This window comes from Seriola aureovittata, chromosome 9 (genome assembly GCF_021018895.1).
Source record: "Seriola aureovittata isolate HTS-2021-v1 ecotype China chromosome 9, ASM2101889v1, whole genome shotgun sequence".
Classification (NCBI taxonomy): Eukaryota; Metazoa; Chordata; class Actinopteri; order Carangiformes; family Carangidae; genus Seriola; species Seriola aureovittata.
In genome coordinates this window covers 19,406,686-19,422,561 of record NC_079372.1, presented here as the reverse complement: position 1 = coordinate 19,422,561, position 15,876 = coordinate 19,406,686, and the positions used below count along the sequence as shown (strand labels likewise).

Here is a 15,876-nt window from a genome sequence, read left to right as displayed (position 1 = left end):
AATGAAAGGCACACCTAAGCAAAGAGTGGAGATGTCAGGTTGGAATGGTGCAGCTCGGAGAGGCAGAGGCCTACAGAAAAGAGCTGAGACGAGTTCATACATGTCTGAAGCTGATCCTGTGTCGACCTGCACCTACATTCCTCTCTCTCATCCCCTCTCTCCCTCCCTCCCTCCCTCTCTCTCTCTCTGTATTTCTTTGGATCAAGTGAATCTTATGGGCAGATGACGTGTTTGTGTGTGTCTAACCGCACTCGACAGAAAATGGGCCCATAATGTCATTTTAATGACGCTGTAATAGTCAAATAACGAGCAGCCAATAATCATCATTTGCCTAATGGGCATCGCTTCACAGCTAATCACTTGGACATGGATGTGGATTTCAGTCTTTCGGTCGCTCTGCTGCCTCTCATTCTCCTCCTCTCTTCGCCCGCAGATGTGACAGTGACCCGGTTGTAAAACGTCACTTATAATCATTGGGGCTTTTGATTGAGAGCTTTCATCAGTGACGCTGTAAAGCATCAGCTGCATCTGAAATATCTGCACAACAAAATATGAATGTGTGCTTGTTTCCACCAGCTATCTGGATGTAAATATATTGAGGATGATACAAGGCGACATGATTAACTGAGCATGACTGACTCTGATATATGGCCGAGAACTGATCCGATACCATTGCATTAAAAAAAAAGAAGTTTGTTGTATACTTGTATATATCAGTTGTATACTACTAATGCTGTATGGATGGGATATGACTGTTGTTGCTCCAACTCCGACACGATCTGCTCAGTTTCAGTCGCCATCTTTTGAAATACCAGGCTACGCTGTAGGTTCTACACAGAGGTTTAAACCGGGCTTAAGGCGGCATTTGTGTTTTCTTCAGTCAATGAATTTCTCCTCTGATCCACCACTGTGGTGTTGTCATCAGACTGTAACAAGGCGAGGGCCCCCGTCTGGACTGGTTATGTACTCCCCGACACCCCCGCTCTTTCATTATGTAACACCGAGCGGCAGCAGTACATGAATGCTTTGTCCTCAGTAGAAGAAGCAGACACACATTCTGCAGCATCAAGTTGTAATTTGAAACTTATCTTTTCCAATTTGCCAACTTTTCTTCTTCACCTAAGTTTTCAAACTTTTTTGCAGTTTGTCAGCGTTTTTTTATTTTTTAATTTTTTAATTTTTTTTATCCTCACCTTTCCACTCCAGGTTTTTGGCCATGCCAGTAAAACCAACCTAAGGTAAACATTACAGGAGGATGGAAACACACCTAAAGCGGATTAATGGAGACTCTCCTTGAAAAATGCTGTCTTAGTCAACGCTTCCATCTGTCTCTTCTTCCTGGAGTTGTGCTTGTGTAATATTTTGGTCGGTGCACATTTGTGGGCGCCTGACAGTCAAGGAACTTTTGGTTGATTGCAGCACTGCAGAGAGTGCTATTAACATTGCATGATGCATGATAACTGTCACAGCATGTTTCTGTTTTAGAAGCTGCACGAACACATTCACACACTTGAGATTGGGGAATATTTTTTAATTTCGCTGCGCGTTTATTGTCCACCAGCTGAGTTGATTTGTGTGTAGATGTGTGTATAAAACACTCCTTTATTAGACTGATTGATTACCAAACACTACACTACCAAGCGCCTGCTACAAATGACTTCAACATGAATGTACAAAACATTTATTTTGGCCTTACTTCCTTTTCCACAGTGGGTGGTTGCTGGAAATCTTCTTTGTAAAATGCCGACTGTCACATTAATGACTGCTAATAAAAGTCAGTGTGTGTAGGCTCTAATGCGACTTGTTTTTCAATCAGTATCTGTCATAACTGTCAGCACGTCGTCAACAAATGATTGTAGAGATTCTTCGGTTGTGCTCAACTACTTAGTGTAGCGACGTGACATCTTGGGAGGAGACGCAGCTTTTAGGCAGATGTCCAAAGTTTAAATCATCCTGTCATCATGCATACGCCATGTTTAAGCGTCCTTGAGTAAGACGTCGCCCTTCACCCTCCCCTGCTGATCTACGACAGGCCGTGACCTCTACCCTCCCCGGAGGGCTTCAACAAAACACTATCCCAAGAATCACATCATAATTATAGCCTGTATTTTTTATCGTGATGTTTTTAGTGCGTCCCCTTCACATGCTGCTCTTCTCTGCAGCCTGTCTCTTTCTGTTTTAGTGGATAGATGGACTGTAATTCCTCTGCTGTCCCCACCCTCCCTCTCCTGTGGACACTTTTCTATGTAAACTAACTCCTCAACTCACAAAATGGCTTAACCAGATGGCTGCAGCGGAGCCATCCCGCTCTGAATTCCACTTCTCCTCTTTCTCAAAGTCTGAGGGCTCCTCTTTCTCTTTGTTTTCTGTCAAAGACGCGACCGAACGGAGAACCTGAGCATCCTGCTCTCTGCAACCCCCCACACACAAAAACGTCAGCCGCGGGTTACAGTGGTGTGGTTGTATGTCTTCTTTATTGTGGCTAGCCTATTTAAAAAAAAGATCTCACCTCGTGAAAGACGAGAGGGGCGTGGAGGAGGGAGGTGTTAGTCTGTGCGTGTGTTTGGAGCCCGTTCTCTGTTTTCCTCATTCACTTTTTTTTTCCTGCCAAGTTACGTCATATTGGGAGAGTTTACTGCTATCTAGAAAACACACAGGACAACTCTCCTTGTGCACCCTGTCATGCCAGCGAAGCAGGGTCCTAGTGGCATCCCTTGCTCTCCCTGTGGGAACATAGGTGGCCATTGTTGTTTGCTCAGAGCGCTGGGCAGATGGGGGAGAGCTGCTGACGTAAAAACTGGAAGGAAGCCCAAAAATACTGGGGCAAACGGGCTCTTTGTGTGTGTGTGTGTGCGCGTGTGTGCGCGTGTGTGTGTGTTGGGATTTCTTCAGGGTAATACCCTCATCCAACATGTGCACACAGACAGACACACACATCCCGACCGTCCTCCCTGTCGTTATTAATTGAATTATCTGTGTGGAGCAGGTTTTGTGGCCGAGCCCTCGTTCCCATGCCACACTCAGCTGAGCTGGGCCCGCTTGACTGAATTTAAGTAGGGGGATTATGGGAAATGAAGTCAGCAGTGTAACTTTACTAGTGTGCCGTTATGAAGGCTACAGCTGTGTTTTTTAGTTTTAGAGGCTATAGGTGCCACCTCACAAAGTCAGCCACATCAGTCAGGACTGTTATATTGATGGTAACAGCATGTCATAGTTTGAGGATTAGGACGGGGGGGGGGTGACCCTTTAGTGCAAACCCAGATGTTTAGCTCAGGATACAAGTATTCTCACAGGGACAACACAACTCTCCTTCAAGTCTCCTTCTCCTGCAACCAGTAGAAACAAGTGGATTTCTGCTATTCCTGTGCTGCTGTGTGAAGGTTGGGAAGCTAATGGATGTTAAATAAGGCTGTGGTTTGTCTGCAGGCCTGCGAAACACTGAGGCCTCAGACCAGCGCTGGATTATTACTGCATTGCCAACATTGGCTTTTACAGACCTTTTTGTTGCTCCCTTGTTGCTGCTATTTAAATCCCGAGGAGTTATTGACGGTAGGTCGCTAGAGGCCAGAGAGGCAGGAAGATTGATCCACTAGATCCATCTTTTATGAGTTTTTATCTCATATTGTCTCAATGAACTGACTTGCAAAAGACGAGTTGATAACAATCTTGAGTTTTCTATTGTTTGAGGGCCGACAACCACAGAACTCAATGTCAGCTCCAACTGAAAGGAGATTTTCTATTGGCAGTTTTTTTTTTGGTGAGGTTTTATTTAGGTCAGAAGAAACTACATTTACCCCTGAGAGATTATTTCCATGGATGTAGAGTACAGCAGGAAGATAAACCCCACTCCTTATCTTGTCACTGTCACAAGCTGTCGGAAATGTAAGCCCCACTTCTCAAGATGTTAACTGAGGAACGTTACATGAAATTTGGCTCTTAAGAGGAAAAGTAATAATGGTTAGAGATCTTCTGCTTTTCTCTGTTTCATATCAGGACAGTAAATATCTCTGGATTTTGGACTGTTAAGGTCAGACAAAACAAGACATGAAATTATGGTGAGCGTTTTATTTATTTTTTCTTTGACTTAACAATCGATTAATTAACAAAATAATTGCCGGATTAATTGACAATGTAACTACCGGCGAGTTTGTTTACCTTACTTTGTGTTTTAAAGCCATAAGCAGCAGAATGCAGGGTGCAGTGAAGTTTATTTATTTCAGTGTGACTCATTCAGCGGCGACTTTAGTAATTGATTCATTGATCATTCAAAATGCATTCACTGGTGCTACTTTTGTCTGTTTTACATGGATTTAAAATGAATGTCTTTAATTTGAACTATTGATTAGACAAAATAATGAATTGCAAGAGGTCACCTTGGGTTCTGGTATTCTCTAAATTAAATGATTAATCGATGACTCATATGTAATTGATAGATTGACCGGTATAGATAATAATAATCAGTTGCAGAGGAATGAATAATGGCTGTGCCATAAAAGCTGCTGTAAGATGACCAGGAGCACATCAATCTGAGAGCTATTACTGTAGCAGCACACTGTTACCTGACAGAGCACATCCTGTCACAGACGGAACATCTTAAGGCTTTCAGCCTCAGTGGATCTGCACAACCAGATCAGATGGCGCTCGCCTGCACACCTGCTTGATGATAGTGTCAGGGGATGCACCAACACACACACACACACACACACACACACACACACTCACAGAGCAGAGAGAAAGCTACATAAGTACTTGCACACACGCCCTCCTCTTTCTAACCCCTAGGCACGGCTTTTGAACACCACATCAGAGGCGTAGTATACGAGGAAGCATGTTGATTACAGCATTTAATTAGTGGTTCGTGACATTACTATTTTGTGATGTTATTAAATCCACCCATAGCCAATTAGACTGATTATACACCCCTCTCCTGGTCCATTATACAAGAGGCTGGCCATGTGTGCTAATAGAGTGGTCTAGTTTGTCTGTCGTAAAACCCAGACAAGAGGTAGCTTTATTTTTTCTTTTTTTCTTTTTTTTTTTTTTTTAGCTCAGCTGAAAAACAATTATGGTTTGAAAGCAGTTTTGGTTCAAATGCCTGAAATGAGGTCTGTGGTTAAGATGTGCTTCAAACCATTAAGAAGAAATTGGGGTTGTTTGAGATAACAATACACCAGTATACCGCCTTAAAACATCTAAACTCGAACGCTTGTTACATTTCAATTTAGTCTAATTCCATTTGTGTTTAATTCTAGTGATTCTGTTCAACACAGCTTATTTTCAGCACCATTGCAAAAGAAAACATTGAGGTTATATGGTCATTATGGTGGTGCCGGTTTTGTCTAAAAAAAAAAAAACCCAACATTTCTGCTCGGCAAGCTAGTCTATAACCACAAACTTGTTAACAACCATGTGGTGAATGGAAAACAAATTATCCTAAAAAACATGCCCAGGAGATTCTAAAGAACCTTCCATATGTTGAAATGTTGGCATCAAAAATCACTAAAATCAATGTCACCTAGATGCTTGTCAATATAACACACTCAACCTTGGAAAAAAACAGAGCATATCCCACAAGCCTCTGCTCCATGAAGTCATTTACTTGTCAACTCCCTGTGTAGTTTTTTTTTAAATTTTTTTATTTTTGGTCAGTTTAATGAACTAGCTTTTAGAGTTTGCTCAGTTGAGTTAGTTCAGCTTTCATAACGTGACCCATAGAAAGTTTTGGTCACATGATAAAAGGTAGTAAATGGGAGGGATCATAACCTCCGTCTCTGCATGAATGACCTTCTTTATGTCTTTCTGGTGGTCCACTGACATTGAGCTGAGGCTGTGACCTGTTTTGGTCTTGTTTACCCAGACAGATGATTGGAGTCTGTCCAGTCTCATGTCCACAGTTACACCAGTGCTGCTAACTGTGAAACTAAAACTCAGTGCAGCTTTACTGCAGCAGAAATGGCAGGTTCTTCATGAAGCACATGAGATAAATCAGCAGCGGATAGGTTCATACCTCTCCTTTGTGTTTTGTGATATAATGGTCTTTTATTTGCAACATTTCTTAGCAGAAGAAATAGTGAAACTCAGTCTTGGTGTGTGTCAACTTTGAGCATCTTTGGAAAACAAATTGATCTGAAGTCTCTCAGTAATGAAGGCAACCCAAAAAAAAGCATCCAGTACCACTGCTGTCTTCATTTTGTCTCCTGGCACTTAACATTTGTTTAATGGTACATGTCAGAATGAGAGGAAGCGCGGACATGATTGATTCGCAGACGCCAGCATCAAGTAACTATAAGTTCATCAAGTTACAGTCATCAGAAATCGTCAATCTGTCATACGTGTCATTAGTTCTTGCTCGTGCCACATCCTCCGTGAGCCGCAGATGTCAGCGCGAGCTATTATTGATGCGTAATGCTCGCAGGTTTCTTCAGTGCTCACGATCCGGTCCGTGCAGGGACTTGTCTACGGGTGAACTCACGCTCGGAGCAGTTCTGCAGGCTGCAGTTTCCTGCTTGTGGGAGCTTGGAATTCCGACAGCTGGTTTGGACGGATGGATGAAGACTGTTGATGTAAAATTAAACAAATCAATCATCTGAGAGTCAAACTGCTCACCATCTGCTGGAGGATAGTAATTCCTCATTTTTACCTTCTCAGATTGTTTTTTTTTTTTCTTTATTCTCCTGAGTGCAGCAACCTCTGCCGCCCTTTATTTTAGATGAAATAGCTGAACCAGTGTCCTGAGCTGAGTGGATTATGGGAAAAGTTACGCCGAGTCAGCAACGCCTTGTCTTTGTGGCTGGTACTTTCCATCATATGACCTACTCTTCAAAGGAAGCTGGCAAGAGATTAGAGTGAGTGATGTTCTGTATGTGAACATCGACATAGACACTGACCTTCATCATGCGACTTGTTTTTGGTTTGAATTGGAAATGTATTTGAGTGGTTGGAACAGATTTGAAATCCTTTTTTTTTTTTTATCAATAAAGACATGCATCAACTTCTAAAGTCTTCAAAAAAATAAATAATTCTCTTCCTCTGCAATTTCAGTCGATGATACTCGTTGGTTTTTAACGGGGAAGAAGTGAGTCCTGTTTGTCTTGTGTAGGGATTTATAATTAGGCAGAAAGTTCCAGAATAAGCAGGAGGGGAAAGAGAAGGCATAGATGAGCTCGCTGCATTTGTATGCAGTGCAGGGTGGATCAGGAGCTTACCTTAGCCAGCCGACGCTCACAGGAAGGTTTCTCATCAGCTCTCATTGTCAGCCAGAACACTTAAGACGATTGCATCCCCGGTGACCTGAAATGCGTGGGAGGTTGAGATGAAAGGATGTGGAGCGAAAGAGGAACGGGTTGAGAGAGAGAGAGAGAGAGAGACAGAAGGACGGGGGGAAAGAAAGACAGTGATGAGGGACAGGAGAGATAAAGGACATCAGTACATGGTTCTTCCTGCTACTTTTCTCTGATTTTCCATATGTTCCACATCAGTCATGGTCGGACAGACCTGTTGGGTTGACAGGAAGAACATAGAGAAGCATTGAACCCGCTGGTCCTGGAAATCCTGGAAATCCTGGACAAGGGAAATTTGAAAAGTCTATTTTGGAACAGCAGAGAATTTTAAAGCAGAAAGAAAAACAAAGCTTTCAAGAATATAACTGACATCTGGTTTAGCCGGACTGAATAAATACGTCTGTGGACGTGTATCGCTGTCATTGTCCAGAGTGTACAGCTATGAACGCCGTCCTCAGTAGACTACTTAATGAAGTCTCTTCCATTTTGGGCAGGAAGAGAGGTGGATGCACTTCATTAACCTCGCTGCCACTTACAGCACAGACACACACACACACACACACACACACACACACACACACACACACACACACACACACACACACACACACAAACAGACACACAAGGAGAACAGAAAAAGACACGGGCTACATTGAGGGCGGAGGTAACTAAAGCACATGCCAGGCGGATGAAGATGGATGGCAACCTTTTCACTCGGTGCTTTATCTTTGCCCACACAAGACAAAAACAGAAGCTTTGTCCACGTCCCACTCTGTTTTTCCATTGGAGAATAGAGAGACAATGTCTAATGACTACAGTCCTCGACGTTTATGGATATTAACGACGTGTCGTTTGGGCTTCGGACAGGGCTGCAGTGCATTCATTGAAAGTACAAACAATACATGCTGTTAAACTTCAGTGCAATTCAAAAAATATCCATCTTAATAAGTCCTGTATACATTTATTCTCAGAGAATCCTTTTGGTTTAGGGAAAGTGTTTAAACTGCAGTTTGACTTTGTTTTGGGGGTGAAGATGAAGAAGTGTCAGTGTGTTAGACATTAAGTCTAAAAACACAGTATAATTTGTTCTGGAAAAGAAAGTCAAATGATCTCTCCTCAGTGACAGATGTTCTCACTTGTTTGAGAAAAATCTAATTATAAGAGTTTTGAAAGAATCTTTAAAGCAGACTGTGAGCCGTCTGTTTGCGTTCAAGTTAATCCATTAATCACGTTGCTTGATCTGTCCCACCAACAGTCCAAAAGTCAGAGATTCGAAACAGAAAAAAACCAAATCACACCAATTTGGAAACTGTATCTGTGTCTGTGCATGACAAATAACTTATCTGTTGATCATCAAAAATGTGAATAACTTTGTGACAGTCATGCATGTTTTAGCAAGAACCCGAGATGTGCAGCTGCCTTTTAGCTTCGCGGGACATCACGATAAGTAGGTTAAATGCATATTTAAGAGAATTGCTTTCACAGAAGATTATGTTTAGTGTGAGTTGGTGAAGAATGCTCAATGCTTATCTCTTTACGAGCCACCGTTATCTTATCTGATAAAAGCCTCTGGCTCGTCTTGAGTTTTTGGGTGTGACTGACTTTCCTGCCCAATTTGCTTTGGTGAGAATCCTGACTGGACTGTCAGAAGACATTTTAAAAGCAGCAGGCTGCTCATTCATTAACCAGCACACTGATCCCGCAGTCCTCCCTGCCAGTGGGTGGACATGAATCAAATTATAATATCCCTCATCTGCCAAGTGCCTGTACCCATCAGCAGCCAAGGATGTTACGCTCCTAAGTTAGTGTCCTCTGCACGTCCTCCGCCTGCCGGTTAATCACTCCGGTCTGCATTCATCATCAGTTCAGATCTCTCCTCTGTCGTGATTGGACCAGAGTTCTTGCGTGATTTAAAGTGGTCTTCTGTTTGTGTGTGTTTTTGATAATTACGCCCCTGTGCGGCATCCCAAGTGGATCATGGGATAGCTGATGGTCCCTGTCTTTGCCTCATTTTCCCTCACTCCCGTGCTTGCTGACCAACTCCAGGAATCTCTCGCTCTGCTGATGAATTAGCTACCTTGTTAATTGGCCAAATTAAAAGCCATTTCCTCTAATAGTCAGAGCTTTAGGAGCCATCAGTGGATCACTCTATTTCGCTAAAAGGGGGGAAAGGCTGCGTTTCTGATAGGAATAGAAATTATCTAAAAGGGAGGCGGTGATGAAGGATGGGGGCACCATGCACTAAAAGTGGGCCGGGCAGAGGATTCAGTGATGTCATCGGTGGCACCGGGAAGCATGACTGGACTCGTTTTATGGATGGCTCCTGTACTTTTCATTTCTCTGTGCCTTTTTTGACTTTGTCCAGGTCGACATTAATTCTCTGGGTGAATTACGCGAGGGGGCCCATTGGAAGACTGCATTTAGCAGTGGACTCATGATCCTGATCCATTTGATGAATGAGTGGGAGAAAGCCTTTATTGCTCAGCTGCCATGCAGAAGACCTGACAAGCCTAATATGAGATGGCACTTTCTTTTTTTGGAGTGATCTAGTGTCCTCTTAAAAGCCTTTCTCTTTTGAACTCATTGCGGTTGGTGGATTTTTTTTATTTTTTATTGTGGATCGTTCAGTGCCTCAGGGCTGTGTGAGGCCAGGCCTACACTAAAAGAAATGGATGTCAGACCAATGAAACTTGTGTCAGAAACGCTACAAGATTAGGGGGCAAGTGAGTTGATTGAGTTTGGCATCATTTCTCAGTCAGCCATGTTCACATACTGTATTTAATTAACTGTCTGAGTCATCACCAGCGGCCGCCCGTAACAACAGAAGCCATTAGATGAAGGCGATTGACAGGAACAGCTCATACACAACGAAAACGCATCACCAGTTCAACCATCCTGTCATTGACTCAGCTTGACTGGATGAACCTGACACTTTCTTTTTCCTTCGTTAAAAGGCAAGAGAAACAAAATAGCATCATCGCCACAGCTTTGAGTTCCCGTTGCTGAGTTAAAATCATCTTGTGCAAAATCGATTCACACAAATCTCAGCATCATCTGCATCAGAGTTTTGCTTTTGGGCCTGGAGTGGAAAACCTTGTTTGCATGCTATAAAAGACTTCTGTTTGCACTATCAGTTCTCAGTCCACATTGAAATGCCTACACAATTGGAAAATGGCTAAATCTCTTCTGAATCCTTTGGTTTCAGTCGGCAAAACAACAAAATTGTGTATTCTGGCTGTTGCCTGGTAAAAAAGCTGGGATGTACACAGCCCATTAAACATCTGCCCCGTCTTCTCTAGCTCTGTGTGTTGACTTGTGCAGTGTTTCAATACAGCTGGACTCACAATTTAGTTGTTTTCGTTTACATATGTTTATGTTTCTTCAGCAGCTAAATGGGTATAAACCAGTGATTTAACTGACCAAGGCCAGACGGATTTAGATTCAGGTTCAGTTGTAACCTTGAGTGGACAGGGCCTCAGGCGCCACACGTACCTCGAGGTTGTACAGTTGTGGACGTTTGAGGAGGAGCAGTCGTCTCTGTCTCGCCGCGGTTGGAATGTGAGGAACGTGGCGGCCGTCAGCCTCACACCTCCACGCAATGTCATCAGTCGCAGGGTTTGGTGTAAATGGACCACAGAGGAGGAGCGCTAACACTGAGCCAACTCAAATCGCAGCAGTTCGCACCTTTGATATTTCAACGCAGGCGAAGCAGCAAGCTGTTGCGGAGCCTGCATGGAGACAGGCGTAGACTGTCAGACTGGGAGTGGGAGGACGGGTTCACGGCCCCCTTGTCAAAATAAGGATAACACTCGCGCCCTAACATGGAGCTGAATTCATGCTATCTCCATGATGAGTTGTAAAGTAAGACGAGCCTTAGAGGGACCTGGGGAGTTAAAACGTTTTTCATTCATCGAGAAAGCTCCTTAAAACACTCAGTCTGTGCTTTAGTGTGAAGATATCTGACTATATATTAAGGTCAGTGGAGACAATGCGGACATGACCAAAATAAGCTGGCAAATCCTGCCTCATACTGCAGTTTATTTTCATTACAGCAGTGGCTTTGTGAGTCCGTCCTGGCTGTCTATCTTGATGTCTGCTTCGGGATGTTTAATCTTTCCTCCCCCCCACTAAACTAATCAAGGCAGGCCCACGCCCACAGAGGAGCTGCAGATTTGCGTGGCGTGAAATTACGCTATTGTGAAAAGATTCTGCTTGAGCGAAATGAAACCCTCTTTGCATTTCTATCTCCTCTTATATATAATCACGGTGCCACTGTGCTGCATATGCAAATGACTCATTATGAAATTTAAGTAGCCGGCGTCCTCTGAGATCAAGCTAACCTTAACAAATGCTTTATGGACGCAGTCACACGCTCCTAATCTGTATCTCTTGCAGGGAAACACGTTTACATGCCTGGCACCCAGATTAAACTCCACCTCCAGCACCATATCTAATAAATACATAGATAAAAACACCAAACGGTGCCTGAACGAGGACGGACAGAGATGGTGGATCTCATTCAGCTCATTTTCTGTCAGCTGAGGCAAATCCACCACAATGAAAATAAGCTTTGCTTTTTCTCCTCCTGGCGAGCAGTTGTTTGGCAAAGTCCATCAAGGCCACGTAAACTGGGGCGACATGAAGGATGTGTAGCATGAGGTAAACAAGCACCAAAGGGATCCTTCCCTCCTTTTTCTTCTCACCCTCCGGCCCATTTCTCAGCCTCTATTTATTCAAGTGTTGGAGAAAAGGAGGGGACAGTGAAAGGGTTGTATACACCTCACAGCTGGAAACTGATAGGACTTTTTACAACCCACAGTGTCCTGTGTGTGAGAAAATCCAGTCGTTGGTCCAAGTCCCTTAGAAATCGTCCAGTTCTTGGCCCCGTTTTACGGCCGACCTAAAGGATTTCCAGTCCAGACTCACACATGATTGTCTCCCATACATACTTTCTGAATCAGGGATTTAAAAAGGCTCCATTTATCCCCCCCAACCACCCTTGATGATGTCCACTAATAGTTGCAGGACAGTCTGTGCAAGTCCTGGAGGGTTAGCAGCGTCTGGAAAGTGGTTGACTTTGTAAAGCGTTTGGCGGTCTGGGTTCGACTCCGACTCAGGTCCTGTGCTGCATGTCATCCTCTCTCTCTCTCTCTCTCTCTCTCTTTATACTTATACTTATATAAGAAGAAAAAAAAGTATTTGAAGCAGGTTGACTGCCTTACTTCTGTTCTGCAAATACACTTGAATGTAAAAACAGAGGGGGGGTGGCATTTAAAAGTGTACAATAGAGGTAAAGCGGGGAGGGAGGGAGGAAGGGATGACACATTTTTCTTCCTGTCTGTAAAATCCTTCCTTTCTTCAGGGGAAGTCTTTCTGGGAGGGGACAGTATTCGTAGAGGAGGAGAGGGGGGATCTCTTTTTGCCAGTCAACATACAGCTGAGTGGCAAACAAAGACCCCCTCCCCCTGTTACAAACACACACAAATTTTGACTGGAGTGTTCATGCGTGTTCATCGTTACAGATAACAGCATTAAGAGAAGAAGCTGCATTTGTGACACTATGTGAGGCCAGCTTTGTGCTTTGTTTTGCTTTTTTAACGCTGAATGTTGAGACCAGATTCTTCTCTTTGTGTCTCTACACGTATTCATCCGCGTTTTGAAAACTCACTCCAGAGAAACTTTTGATTCTTTTGATTCCGTTTGAGAGCCCAGTGCCGTCGACATGCTGTGTCTGTGTGTTTATAATGTGTGTGTGTGTGTGTGTGTGCGTGCGTGCGTGTGTGTGTGTGTGTTGGGATTTCTTTAGGGTAATACCCTCATCCAACATGTGCACACAGACAGACGTGCGTGTGTGTGGTAATATGCAGAAAGCCATTCAGAGTTCAATGGATCCATCTGCCATGTTTGAGGCCCTGCTCACACACACACACACACACACACACACACACACACACACACACACAAAATACTCTTTTTACACCAAAATTAACAGGTATAAACAGGTTTTTTACTGATTTTTCCTGATTGGACTGAGGACAAACACACAACTGCAGGGCGCTGATCTGGTGCTCCTGTAAAAAGTGTCGGAGCCTCCGCCTGAGACGCTTTGATTGGTGATTGTATGTTTTTAAAACTTGTTTCAGGGCTGCGGCTCACTCTTTCGTCTCTTAGCGCAGTGTAGCCGCGGCGTTTCTGGTTTAACTGCACCGTTCTGGAAAGGTGACAGGTGTGTTTACAGTGTCTCTGCTCTGAAAGATGTCACAGCAGGAAAAGGGGCGAACATTAGAGGGTTAGATGTGATGTGTAAATCAGAGACACACATGAAGACTGTTTCCAGATTAGATTTTCTTAGTCATGAGAGGAGCATATATTTCTGATCCAGAACAGAAGCTGACATCCATCATTAACAGTTTTTGGAAAAGTTAGAGAAATGGAAAAGCTAATATTGATGAAATGGTGGATTAGGAGACAAGGGCATCAACGGTTATTTCTCCCTGTCACACACCTGTTGATCGTCCTGACCTTAAGTCATAATGATAAAACATGTCTCCGCTTCTTCTACACATTTATTCCTGCGTTTTGTGTTGCACTCACTTCTGATACAGAACAAATGGAAAAGAATCACTCAAGATCTCCTGAAAGGCTTTACAGCTAAATTAAAAAAAAAAGAGTGAGAAAGATGAAATTTAATAGATTCATTTCTAACCATGGGTGGCACCAGTGAGCATTTGTGTGTGTGCATCCATGTGTACTAATTTTGGTACCAGGCACTAAAAACGAGCTGGTACACACACACACACCCATTCTTATGTGACCATGCATACATGTGTGAATGTGTTTAAGGAAGTCTTGTGACCGGCCACGCCCCCACCCCTACCTCCTCCCCCCCTCCACTTTCCCTGACATGAATCACTTAGGACCAACATGCTCTGAGCTAAATGAACCCTCCCCTCCTCACCTCCTCGCTCACCCTTAATCACATTAGCCTAAGTGATATGGGAACGCCAGGCCAGACACACACTCCCTCCTTCTCCCTCTGTCTTTCAACCCAAATAAATAGCCACTCCTCCAGAGCTTTAAGTTGTCTTAAGCTCCATCTTTGGATAATAGACCATTTGCTCCCCCAAAGACTCCAGTGTGGAATAATGAGGATCAGGACGAGGAGAGCAGAGAAAGCAGAATGAGAGAAATGCAGGAGGGTGGAACAGAGGAGGAGAGCTGACACTCGGCTAATACCCGTCCCCATCCAAAACCCATCAAAACACCTGTTTTGTCAGGGTGTGAGGTTATTGTGTGGAATCACTGTTGGATGTTTTTTCTTTTTTTTTTTTGTAGTTGACTGTTATTGTGGTGCCGGTTGAATACGTTTTAATGAAACAGCCTCCTGTCTGGACGGCGGCTGTTTTAATAAGCTGGAAAAAGCAAAAGGATGTTTCACAGTAGAGAAGTGTTGTCATGATACTACTTACTATATTTGAGGGTATTTGGGGGTTTCTTTTAAAGATAAATTAGCCAGCCGGTAAAGTCAAACTCTGCTGCCTGACATGTCTCAGGCCTAATTAAAGCCAAATCTCCGTAAATAGCCAGTTTCACTCCAAGTGAAGAAACATGCCTCGACTGCTCACACTAAACGCAGGCACCTGAAATACTGTAATATCCAGTATGAGAGCAACAAAGCCAGAGACGTACAACTACAAAACAGCAACAATTTGAGTTAACAACCTTACCTAATCAGACAAATGTTGTATAAAATAAACCAGCGGTTCTCTTCTCAACCCCCATGGGGTCCTTGAGGGGTTTCCTGGGGTCCCCAGCAAAAGGGGAACCACTGTAATACACACATAAGGGTCGAAATGCCAAGGTCACAGCTGGATGAAATACAGTAGCTTTAGTTTAACGTTACACCTGGTTATCATCCATCTTTTTTGGCTTTTCATGCCGGACTGTTGTATTATACTGCATCACCTGATAAAATCCCCAAACCTGACCACATTGGCAATTAGGCAGCATTTCATTTAAGACAACAGAATGTGATTTGAAGCCAGTGTGTATCTCTGTGCAGAGTGATCGGGGTCATTGGTCACACAGAACACGGACAGAACGTCTCCACATGTGTGCCTGGTTAAATTAATCGATGGAGGGAACTGTGGTTTCTATTTTCCTCTCTGGTAAATGGCTCCCAGTTTTTTACCCGGCCCCTGGCCATGTTTTATGGATGAGCCTCTCTCATATGCCTCTGTCAGAACTCCTCACCCTCAATCTGCATCAGCCAGGAAAACAGCAGATTGATAGGCCTCTGTGAGTCTGTGCGATAGAGGAGATGAGTAAGATTTATGATGCTGTATGTCTGTGTTGATTATCTGTTTGTTGTGTTTGAGGTGGTGGGGTTTGTTGAGGTGTTTCATCTACATCATTGTAGTACTTTGTTGGTGCTGGGCTTTGGGCCATTGAATTGAATGTATACAACTTTGGTCTCTTATTAGTTCAAACGTTTTGTGCAGCTTTCATCACTTTTTCATTATGTTTAGCATTTCTTTACCTCAGCGATATTCAAAATAGATGGAAGATGGAAGTGATTGTATGTGTAGAAACTTCT

At 43.5% G+C, this 15,876-nt stretch overlaps 1 protein-coding gene across 7 annotated transcripts in view; it reads left to right on the top strand.

The window, feature by feature from the left end:
- Positions 1-15,876, top strand: part of agrn (agrin) — a 248,571-nt gene that overhangs the window by 48,163 nt on the left and 184,532 nt on the right. The window lies entirely within an intron of this gene.